Below are 11494 nucleotides of genomic sequence, written 5' to 3'. Positions count from 1 at the left end.
GCTAATGAAACCAAACCAAACATTCATTCAAGTATCAATCAAGAATACAGTAACAATAACTCATTTCTCTTTTAACTGATTGATATTCCAAAAGTGCTTTATAATCTGAGTAGCAGGGATCTCGGTCTAAGAGCGTAGATAGCAGTAGTAAATGCTCTTTATAGTGGAGAATCTCAAGATATCACGTTGAACTAAATTACTAGATTGGAAATAGAATGATGAACTCAAATGTCTAAATCAAAAATCATAATCAGGAAATACTGAAACAAGTAATCGAATAACAACTTGAACCAATACTTTGCAGCATGTAAAGTAGAGTAATTACGTTAAGTCTGGGAATATGAAATAGCAAAGCGATATGATAAATGGAATCAAACCAAACCATCACACTGCAGAAATCATAAAAGAATGATATAGGAACAACAAGTGAATCCAACTGGGTCAAACCCTTAGCTGCCAGTGAACGCCACCAGATTACTTCAATATGAGAGAAGGAACAACAATTGTGTTATATATTAATCATTTGCAAAATAGTTACAACTAGTTCGTACTCTGTCTCAACAATGCGAGTCGATGGTCATAGTAAAAATACAATATTAATTTCTAAGTAATCTCCCATCCCCCATTCTCTTTACAGTCACTACCTTTTATAATGGCCAAGCGGTAAGAAGTGTAAAATAGTAACAGCAATCCCTCAGGATCAAGAGATCCTGAGGGATTCATGCAATCTTCCATCTTCAGTTAACTTTCTTTCCTTGCACTGATGCTATGATATCCTTTGTTCTGATCCATAATTGTGCGCTCCATCCTTGGCTTGCTGCCTGTACACTATTTCCTGGGTAGGGAAAATCAGTTGTTCCATTTCGTCCTTTTCCTGCATAAGGAGTGATAACAATTAGCTAAATCATGATGATAGATAATTTCCTTATTTTTACCATAATCCTTTGATATATTATCACTTTAGTGTGTAGAAGGGATATAAATAAAGAAAAGGATAATGAAATAAATAACATATATATACCTTTTCCATGACTCAACAAATAATAGAATTAAGGATAAGATCAATTTGTAATAATCGCTTTATGGATAAGCTGCAGTAAGCTTTAGGCATAATTGCTTTAAATCACTCTATGTAAAAGGCATGTTTTTGTAAAGGATAAGGACCGAGAAGGTTTATCTATTATTATAAAAAGGAAATAATGGGACGCTCTAAGTTAGTCAATCCCGAAGACATTGTCATACTCAAAACTCTCTCTGTGCATCTGAATTTATGATTCTCTGTCAACTATAATTTGTATGCGCTTATTTACTTCTGAACACTTGTTAATGGTGATTCGGCTTAGTTCTACCTATTCATATTTGCTTTAAGCTTGTTAACATGTTTTCCTTTATATTGGCATGCAAAGTTTCCATTTTAATCATTGTTGAGCTTCAAAGCGGTAACTCCAGGAAAATCGAGAAATACTTAGCTGGAATAGAGTTCTGGACTTGAAGTTTTATTGCACAGAGACTATACCCGTGTGAGGTACGAAACCTTTATCACATCACTGACAGGGAGTAGAACAGCACTGAACCATTGGAATGCCGAACTCCGATAGCGAGACACTATCGAAGCTGAAACATTATAGGGAGGCTTTAATAACTTATCGGGTCCATGATTATTATTGCATCGCAAGATCGGAGTGAAGGAGCCTTGTATTGGGAGCACTAGAATGGCCGATTGTGATCTCTGATAATGCTACGTGTTATCGCATCGGAGAAAGGAACATTGGAAGGGCTGATGTTGACCACCGATAGTGTTAATTGCATTAAACACGTTTCTTGAATTTAAAGCACCGATAATTAATTCTTTAGAATTAACTCTATAGAAATAATAAGGCCCCGATAGTGTATTTCCATTCCTTTCGAATGAAAGCGCTCCGCCTGTGTATAATGTGTCTTTAATGCATTTCACGTGTTTTAAAGCAACGATAGTCTATCACTATAATTCCTATGGGATTATATTTCCAATAGAGAAAAAATAGGCCTATGATATGATTGGTGCCTGATGACAAGGGTTGGGGTGATAAGAGGAAAACCTCATGAGACAGTCAGTCTAACATTAGATGATTGATACACCTGTTGAAGAAAAAAGAGGAATTCAGCCAGAATTAGAAGAAATTGTAGCCAGCTTTGAAAGGTTGTCTATATCGCTTGCACCCAGACCACCATTAGTGGTATCAGAGCAACCAACTAACATTGAATTGAATCTCAGAAGGAGGAGAAGGAAAGTTACTATGGCTTTCAGAGTTGGAAGAGGATGATGACATGGTGGAAGAGGATGGCCTATTGCAAATGCTGAAGTGATGGAAGTTGTACAACAGATGCAAGCTAGATTGGATGCATTAACAATAGGTAGAAATATAGATGATGGAGATGTTAGTGAACCTGAGGTTGAAGCTACAGAGGAGGAAGTTGTAGTAGCTACCCTTGAGATGAGATTCTTCCAGTCAGTGTTGAGATCCATAGCCAGGCAAAAGATTGAGGTTTCAATATATGAAGGAGGACTGAATCCAGAAGAATTGATAGACTGGATTAATGGCATGGAGAAATTCTTTGACTATGAAGAAACAAAATATGAAAAGAAAGTAAAGTTTGTTGTCACGAAGCTAAAAGGCCATATAGCGCTTTGGTTGGATGGTGTGCAGGCAGAAAGAAAGAGACTTGGCAAGCAACCTATCAAGAATTGGAGTAGGATGGTAACAAAGCTAAGAGGTAAGTTTTTACCAAGTAATTATCAGCAAACCTTGTTTAGATAGATGCAGAATATTAGACAGAGGTATTTGACAATGAAAGAATACATAGAGGAATTCTACAAGGTAAGCATAAGAGATGGAGAAGCCCAGGATACAGATGACAAGGTGGCTAGATATGTGAATGGACTTAGGATGGACATTCAAGATGAGATAAGTATATTGTCTCCTATAAAAGTAGAGGAAGCTTACTAGATAGCACTGAAAGCTAAAGAAAAACTCATGATGAAGCAATTTGCCAAAGGGAGAGGTACTTTCCGAGGAAGGGGAAGTCAAGGTGGCAGAGGAAGATATACAACACCCAAAGATGGAGCTAGTAGTAGCTCAACCCAGCATGCACCCACAAGAGGTGATGTAAGAGGAAGAGGGAGTTTTTCTAGAGGGAGAGGAGGTAGAGGAAGAGGGAGAGAAGTAAGATGTTACAGATGTAACAAACAAGGACACAAAGCCTTTGAGGGCCCAGAGAAAGAAAAAACAAATTAGAGGAATGCTATTATTGCTTAAGCTGAGGGGGAAGCAACAACAACAATGATAGAAGAAGAAAATATACCTTAGAGAGGAAATTTTTGGTAGTTAATAAATTTTTGATCAAGCCAGCAAAGGATATAGTTGAACCATCACAAAGAAAGACATTATTCAGAAAAGTGTGTAAAGTTCAAGGGAAATGTTGTCAGATGATCATTGATAGTGGCAGCACTGATAATTTGGTCTCTACATACGTGGTGGAGAAATTGAAGCTGAAGTAATGAAACATCCAACACCTTATAAGGTGTCATGGTTACAAAAGAGACATCAACTATTAGTGAATGAACAGTGTGAAGTGGAATTTCAGGTGGGCAAGTATAAAGATAAAATTGTATGCGATGTGATGCCAATGCATGTGTGTCACATATTGCTTGGAAGACCTTCGCAATATGACAGAGGAGGCATGCATGATGGAAAAAGAAACACCTACAAGTTTGGAAAGGATGGTGTCAATTATACATTGTTGCCTCTACAAGAAGAAGATGTACTAGGAAAGAACACTGATCCAAAACCTTTGTTACTAGGAGGAAAGGAATACTTGAAGAAGATCAAAGAGAATGAGGTAAATTTTGTTGTAATTTGCAAACCCAAGGTAATAACGACTTCTAAAATTTATGATTTACCCATTGAAATTCAAGAAATGTTGGAGAAATATTGTGATATTATTGTTGATGATTTACCAAATGAGTTTCCACCCATTAGAAGAATTAGCCATCATATAGATTTGATTCCTAGAGCAAGTCTACTTAACAAAGCAGCTTCCAGAATGACTCCTATAGAAAATGAAGAGGCTAGGAAGTAGGTGCAAGAGCTGCTTCATAAAGGGATGATCAAAGAAAGCTTGAGTCCTTGTGCAGTGCCAACAGTGTTGACTCCAAAGAAAGATGGAGGTTGGAGAATGTGTATAGATTCAAGAGCCATGAATAAAATCACAATCAGGTATAGATTTTCTTTACCTACAATTGAAGATTTAATGGATTGCTTGAGTGGAGCAAAGTATTTTTCAAAACTAGATCTTAAAAGTGGGTATCATTAGATAAGGACAAGAGAAGTGGATGAGTGGAAAACCACTTTTAAGACAAATAAGGGATTGTATGAGTGGGGAGTAATTCCTTTTGGGTTCTCAAATGCACCAAGTATGTTTATGAGACCCATGAATGAAGTTTTTAAAGATTTTATTGGTAAATTTGTAATAGTATATCTGGATGATATATTAGTTTATAGAAAGTCTAAGGACGAGCACATGAGGCATCTAAATTATGTCTTACAAAGGCTACAACAGGAAAAATTATTGTTGGATTTGAAGAAGTGTTCATTCATGAAAGACGAGCTAGTGTACTTGGGTTTTGTTATTTCTGCTGAAGTGCTGAAGATGGATCCAGAGAAGATCAAGGCAATCATGGAGTTGCCTTCACCTAAAAGTGTCTTTGAGGTAAGAATTTTTCATGGTCTTGCTACTTTTTATAGAAAATTCATTAAGAATTTTAGTAAGATTAACGCACCTATTATTGAGACCATAAAGAAGGACAAACAACCATTTAGATGGACTACTGAAGCAAAAAAGAATTTTCAGCTGTTAATTAAGAAAAACACTAAAAAGCCCGTTTTGGTTCTACCCAATGTTAGTGAACCTTTCCAAGTAATGTGTGATGCTAGTGGTGAAGCTATTGGAGGTGTATTAAGTCAGGAAGACAGAACAATAGCTTATTTTAGTGAAAATATAAATTATTCCAAAAATAAGTATTCTTCTTATGATAAGGAGTTATATGCAGTTGTACAGTCATTAAAAATATGGAGGCATTATCTAATGTCAAAGAAATTTATCCTTTACTCAGATAACCATGCACTACAATATATTATGCAGCAACCAAAGCTTAGCCAGAAACATGCAAAATGGATGGAGTATATTCAAGGTTTCCATTTTTTTTTTAATCATATAAATGGTCAATTAAACAAAGTTGCATATGCCTTAAGTAGGAGTAATGCATTATTTCAAGACAGTAAAATCCAAGTGTTGGGTTTTGATTTTCTTAAAGAATTATATGAAATAGATCTAGATTTTAAAGAGGCATTTGAAGCTTATAAAAATCATGTTTGATGGATAGGAGTAAATGGTTGGATTAATTCTTACAAGATGGACTGTTGTTTAAGAAAAATCAGTTGTGCATACCAAAATGTTCAATGAAGGAGAATTTAAACAAATAAAAACATAATGGAGAACTTGCAGGACATTTTGGCATAGAGAGTACTTTTGAACAGTTTAATAGATTTTATTTCTGGCCGAAAATGAAATCTGAAGTGGAGAAGTATGTGAAAACTGGCAAAGTCTGTCAACATGCAATGGGAAGGAACCAAAACATAGGTTTCTATATTCCATTACCAATTCCAGATAGGCCTTGGGATATGGTAAGTATGGATTTTGTTTTGGGCTTACCAAAGACTCAAAGAGGTAATGATTCAATTATTGTTGTAATGGACAGATTTTCAAAAATGGCATACTTTATTCCATGTTATAAGACTAGTGATGCTTCTCACATTGCTAATTTGTTTTTTAAGGAGATTGTAAGATTGCATGGGTTGCCTAAGAATATTGTCTCAGACAGGGATTACAAATTTGTTGGACATTTCTAGAGGACACTATGGAAGAAATTGGGTACTAAATTAAGTTTCAGTTGTTCCTATCATCCACAAACTGATGGACAGACTGAAGTTGTGAACAGGAGTTTGGACAATCTTTTAAGGAGCCTTACTGCAGAACATCCAAAATGATGGGATCAAGTGTTGGCACAAGCTAAATATCCATAAAATGACTCACCTAATAGGAGTACATGATAGAGTGCATTCCATATTGTTTATGGAATGCATCTAAGAGTATCTGAGTTAAGAAACTTGGGAACGGATAAGATGAGAAGTGCAAAGGGTGAAGGTTTTGCTTCAGAAATGCAAGCAATACATGAAAAAGTGAAAAAGCAGCTGCAGGATAGCAACATCAAGTACTAAACCAGAGAAGACATGAGAAGAAGAGAGGTGAACTTTGAAGTTGGAGATATGTTTTTAGAACACCTCAGAAATGAGAGGTTTCTAAAGAGGGAGTATAAAAAATTGAAGTTCAAAAAAAATGGACGGTGCAAAGTGTTGAGGAAATTTTCTACAATTGCCTATGAGGTTGAGTTACCCCTTGATGTTGGAATATCACCAATTTTTAATGTTGTAGACCTGTACAAGTATGAAGATGAAACTGTAGATGATACAACACAATATCAAGAGACCCAAGAGATTGACTAGGTAAAACTGTTACCCACAACAAAGAATTTTCAGCTAGAGAGAATTCTAGACAAGAAGGTGTTTAAGAAAACAATGGGACGTGAACACTTCCAATACTTGGCAAAGTGGAAGGACTAGCCAACCGCTGAAGCTACTTGGGTTAGAGAAGACATGCTACAGAAACTGGGAAGTTTTGTAGATGAACTCATGGATAGGAGCCTATGAGGAATTTTGTCCTCAAGAGTCTGATGTAGGAGCATGAGACTTGGAGGGAAAATCTTCAAACTTATTTTAAAAATCCAAAAAAATCTACAGGCAAAGGAGTGGGGTCCTTTAGCCAACAATTTCCATGCTTTTCTAGTTTAAGATAAGGATAGAATTAAGAATAAGATCAAGTTGTAATAACTGCTTTACGGATAAGCTGCAGCAAGCTTTATGCATAGTTCCTTTAAATCGCTCTATGTAGAAAGGCATGCTTCTGTAAAGGATAAGGATTGATAAGGCTTATCTATTATTATTAAAAGGGAATAATGGGACGCTTTGACTTAGTCGATCTTGGAGACATTGTCATATTGAAAACTCTCTCTGTGCATCTGAATTTATGATTCTCTGTCAACTGGAATTTGTATGTGCTTATTTACTTCTAAACCCTTGTTAATGGCGATTCGGCTCAGTTCTACCTATTGATATTTAATTTAAGCTTGCTAATGTGTTTGCCTTTATATTGGCACACAACGTTTCCATTATAAGCATTGTTTAGCTTCAAAGTGGAAACTTTGGTTTACGCAAGAAAATCGTGAAACACTTAGCCGAAACAGAGTTCCAGACTTGAAGTTTTATTGCATAGAGACTATACCCGTGTCCGGTCCAAAACCTTTATCACATCGCTGAGTGGGAGCAGAACAAAGCTAGACTGTTGGAATGCCAAACTCTGATAGCGCGACACTACCGAAGCCGAAACATTTCAAGGGGGCTTTAATAACATATCGGGTCCGCGATTATTATCGCATCGCAAGATCAGAGTGGAGAAGCATTGTATTGGGAGCACTGGAATTGCCAATTGCGATCTTTGATAACACTACGTGTTATCGCATCGGAGAAAGAAACATTGGAAGGACCGATGGTGACCGCCGATAGTGTTAATTGCGTTAAACGCATTTCTTGAATTTAAAGTGCCGATAGTTAATTCTTTAGAATTAACAATATAGTGATAATAAGGCGCCGATAGTGTATTTTCATTCCTTTGGAACGAAATCTCTCTATCTGTGTATAATGTGTTTTTGATGCATTTCCTTTATTTTAAAGCAACGATAGTCTATCACTATAATTCCTATGGGATTACAGTTCCGATAGAGAAAAAAATAGTGCTATGATATGATTAGTGCCTGATAACAAGGGTTCGGTTGATAAGAGGAAAAGCTCATGAGACATTCAGTCTAACATTAGATGACTAATACACCTGTTGAAGCAGAAAGAGGAATTTAGCCAAAATTAGAAGAAATTTTAACCAGCTTTGAAAGGTTGTCTATATCGTCTGCACCCAAACCACCACATCCCTAAGCAATTCATAAGAAAAAATCAAAATATCATGATATTGTATTGTAATCAATGCAGGTCACCATCCACTTCGAAACCTCCTCATCACATCGTAAAGCATATCACTCGACATTATTATTTTAGACTTCATGCTTTACGGGGAAACTATTACAGATCCACTTGGGCACATCAGTCCCATCATCCAGATCAGTTGCTACATGCCCTAAAGAAGTCAACCTATTGAATGCCTCCTTCCCAAAAAGTTTCATGGCTTGAAGACATCTTGAAATGACTCCTTGAAGGACCAGTGCAGTAGGCCCATGTAAAGGTGGTCTGCAGAGCGCCTAGGCCCATGCAAGGGTGCTCTTCAGAGCACTTAGGCCCACATTTACCTACATTGGCTGAGATTGAGTGAAATTTCCATAGGGTTCTAGGAATATTCCTTGGTTATAGATCATTCTAGAAGGATCCCACGTTTTATCCCCTATATGACCTCCAAATTGGATAGGTTAAGGATCGATTAACCTCCTATCCTCTCATGCCTTAATGGAAACTAACTCTAATTTTGGAAGTCCATTCAATAGCCTCATTGATGACAAAACCTCCTCCATATTCCTATAAATTTTCCACTCATCTAAGTGATCAAGGGCTGGAGTTTGATGAATTGTAAGGAGATAATGTTAGTTTGATAATTGATACTATTGTAAGTGTCATTATGTTGCCGAAATGTCATGCCTATGATGTGATGTGGATGGAACCAAAGGTATGACTTTGAATCAAACTGGATGGTTGTAATTCCTTCTTCTACTCCATAAAGTGTTTGAAACCTTTTCCATATGTTTATCTTGTTATATGATGCTTATACATTTGAATGTATCTAATTCCATTTACTTGTATTCAATAGATATTTTTCTTTCATTAGTTCTTTATCTTATATTTGTGTTTACAAGTACTTCTCAAGTGTGTTAAGTACGAGAAGGAGCGATAGGATAAATACAAAGGAGACAATAGGAAAGAAAAACTGCAATTAGGTCTTCTCATCTTCTTTGTCTTGTCTATTTCTTATAGGAAAAGGGTAAAGTTCTTTAAACTTTTGTTTTAGATATGGCTACTTATCTAGGGAATTAGTATTTATCCGTAGATACCAAATTCTCCAAAACACCTTCCACCTCTTCTGCCAGCCTAAAGTAAACTGAAAGGAATGTGTGCAACAACAAAGTCAAATATTTATGGATCCAGTGTTGTTGTTGAACCCCTTAAACAACGTTTAGTGTTGTGAGATGTGTCCAATATTCATAAGGAAGAAATTGCAGTTGATTACTTGAAAAAACAAAAATTGCTTAAGGTTGTATCTCGGAATGAAAATGCCAAGGGAAGAGGCCAAGCATTTCTTCAAAATAACAAGAGAATTACTAAAGAGGCAGAGATTAAAAAAGAGACTTTACCAACTATTTGTAATTTTGACGATGCATCTATTGGTAATGCAATCAACATTGGTAATGGAAACAATAATGTGAACCCTATAAAAGAAGTACATGACAATCCTAAAGAACTTCATCCAATTGCTAAGAAAATTTCATCACACCCCACATTATAAAGAGTAAGTGTAAAAAACAAATGAGAAGGAGATTATAGAAAGTGCTAATAAATCAGTAGATGCTTCTTTGAAGAAACAATCAACATTTCAGTCTCTACGTATGACAAAGCAACCATTGCATGATTTAAATCTTTTAAAGATAAAAGCAAGTAATCTTATTCCTTTGGGAAAGCTTCATGAAGATGTGGGACAATCTAGATGTTTAGATTTCATCGACGTTGATTCAGAATAAAAAGATCCTTAGATGTTTATTGCCTATGTTTCAGACATCTATGCGAATATGTGAGTTGTGGAGTTAAAGATATAGCCGTTCTCCAGTTTTATGGAAACCATTCAGCATGATATCAATGAAAACATGAGGAGTGTACTCATTGACTGGCCTGTTGAGGTATCAGAGGAGTACAACCTTGTCCCAGACACACTTTATTTAACAACATCTTATATTGAATAGTTTCTCTCTACAAATGTAGTTAGAGGACAAAGGCTACAACTTTTAGGGGTTTCTTGCATGCATGTTCCCTTGAAGTATGAATAAATTTTTCCTCCTCTAGTAGAATAACTTTTTTTATATTACCAATAATACATAAAAGAAGGAAGAAGTGTTAGAAATTGATATTAGTGTTCTGAACTACTTGTGATATTATCTGACAATGTCAACCACCAAGACCTTTCTTAGGCATTTCATCCGAGCATCTCAAGCATCATGTAAGGTTTCAAGATTGTATTTGGAATTCATGGGAAACTATCATGTAGATCTAACACTTGTAGAATATGATTTTCTTAAGTATCTACCATCTCTAATAGCTGCAACAACTATATTTGTGGCAACAATGACGATTGACCCTATGGTTCACCCTTGGATTTCTACTCTTCAAAATTACACGTTATAAAGTATCATAAATGAGAGACTGTATTTGTGCCATACACGACCTACAATTGAACAGAAAAGGTTGCACATTGGCTGCAATAAGGGACAAGTACAACTAATCTAAGTTCAAATGTGTGGAAAAATTGTTTCCATCCCCAGTAATTTCTCCTCAGTTCCTCATATATAATGAGGTGTAGTAAAATAAAATGAATATGTGGAACACATCTTCATTTTTCTACATCTCAAATGGATGAAGATAGTTGTGTTTTTCATATTTTTGAAATGGGTATTCATCACTGAAAAGGAATTCGTCTTAGTTCTTTATGACATGTACTTATCTCTATGAAAGTGCTTCTTACCTAGGCTATGTTTATACTTCACTTTTCCTTAGATAAGATGCTTGGTTGATGTTGTCATATAAATGGCCATGTCTACCATGCACAAAAATTTAAACAATTTCTTGAAAATCAAGATTATGACTATAGGTATCAGTAACCACTTTTCACTTCTATTTTATCTACAGAGTTAATCTGCAGGATCATCAGCCATGAGAGTGGCACATTCTGTTTCTCTTTTCTTTTTTTAAATATTAACAAGAATGGAAAATTAATTGGACAAGATTTACCCTTTATTAATGCATCATTTATATTTGGCTCATTTCATTGTAAATAAATTTGAGTAGATTTACTTTTATCTTTTCCTCTAGAAATTAAATTTTTATTTTCTAAATTGTTACCAAGTGCATGCGTAACTTGCTCTTATATTGTGTTAATTTGGATAATTTGAAATTGAAATATTTTCTCTATCTCTATTTAATGCTCTACTGGATCATATGCTAAACTATATATAATTATAGCAAATTTACCTACAATGGAATTCATTTTCTTAGTAGAATATTTTTTAAACATAGGA

General features: G+C 35.5%; 1 pseudogene; it reads left to right on the top strand.

Moving 5' to 3' along the window:
• The first annotated feature begins 9318 nt into the window (after positions 1 to 9318).
• Positions 9319 to 10779, top strand: LOC149167530 (G2/mitotic-specific cyclin C13-1 pseudogene; annotated as a pseudogene).
• Positions 10780 to 11494: the final 715 nt, after the last annotated feature.

This window comes from Pinus tabuliformis, chromosome 5_1 (genome assembly GCF_031772625.1).
Source record: "Pinus tabuliformis cultivar Carrire ecotype Pingquan chromosome 5_1, CPIR1, whole genome shotgun sequence".
NCBI lineage: Eukaryota > Viridiplantae > Streptophyta > Pinopsida > Pinales > Pinaceae > Pinus > Pinus tabuliformis.
This window is presented reverse-complemented; position numbering and strand designations above follow the sequence as displayed.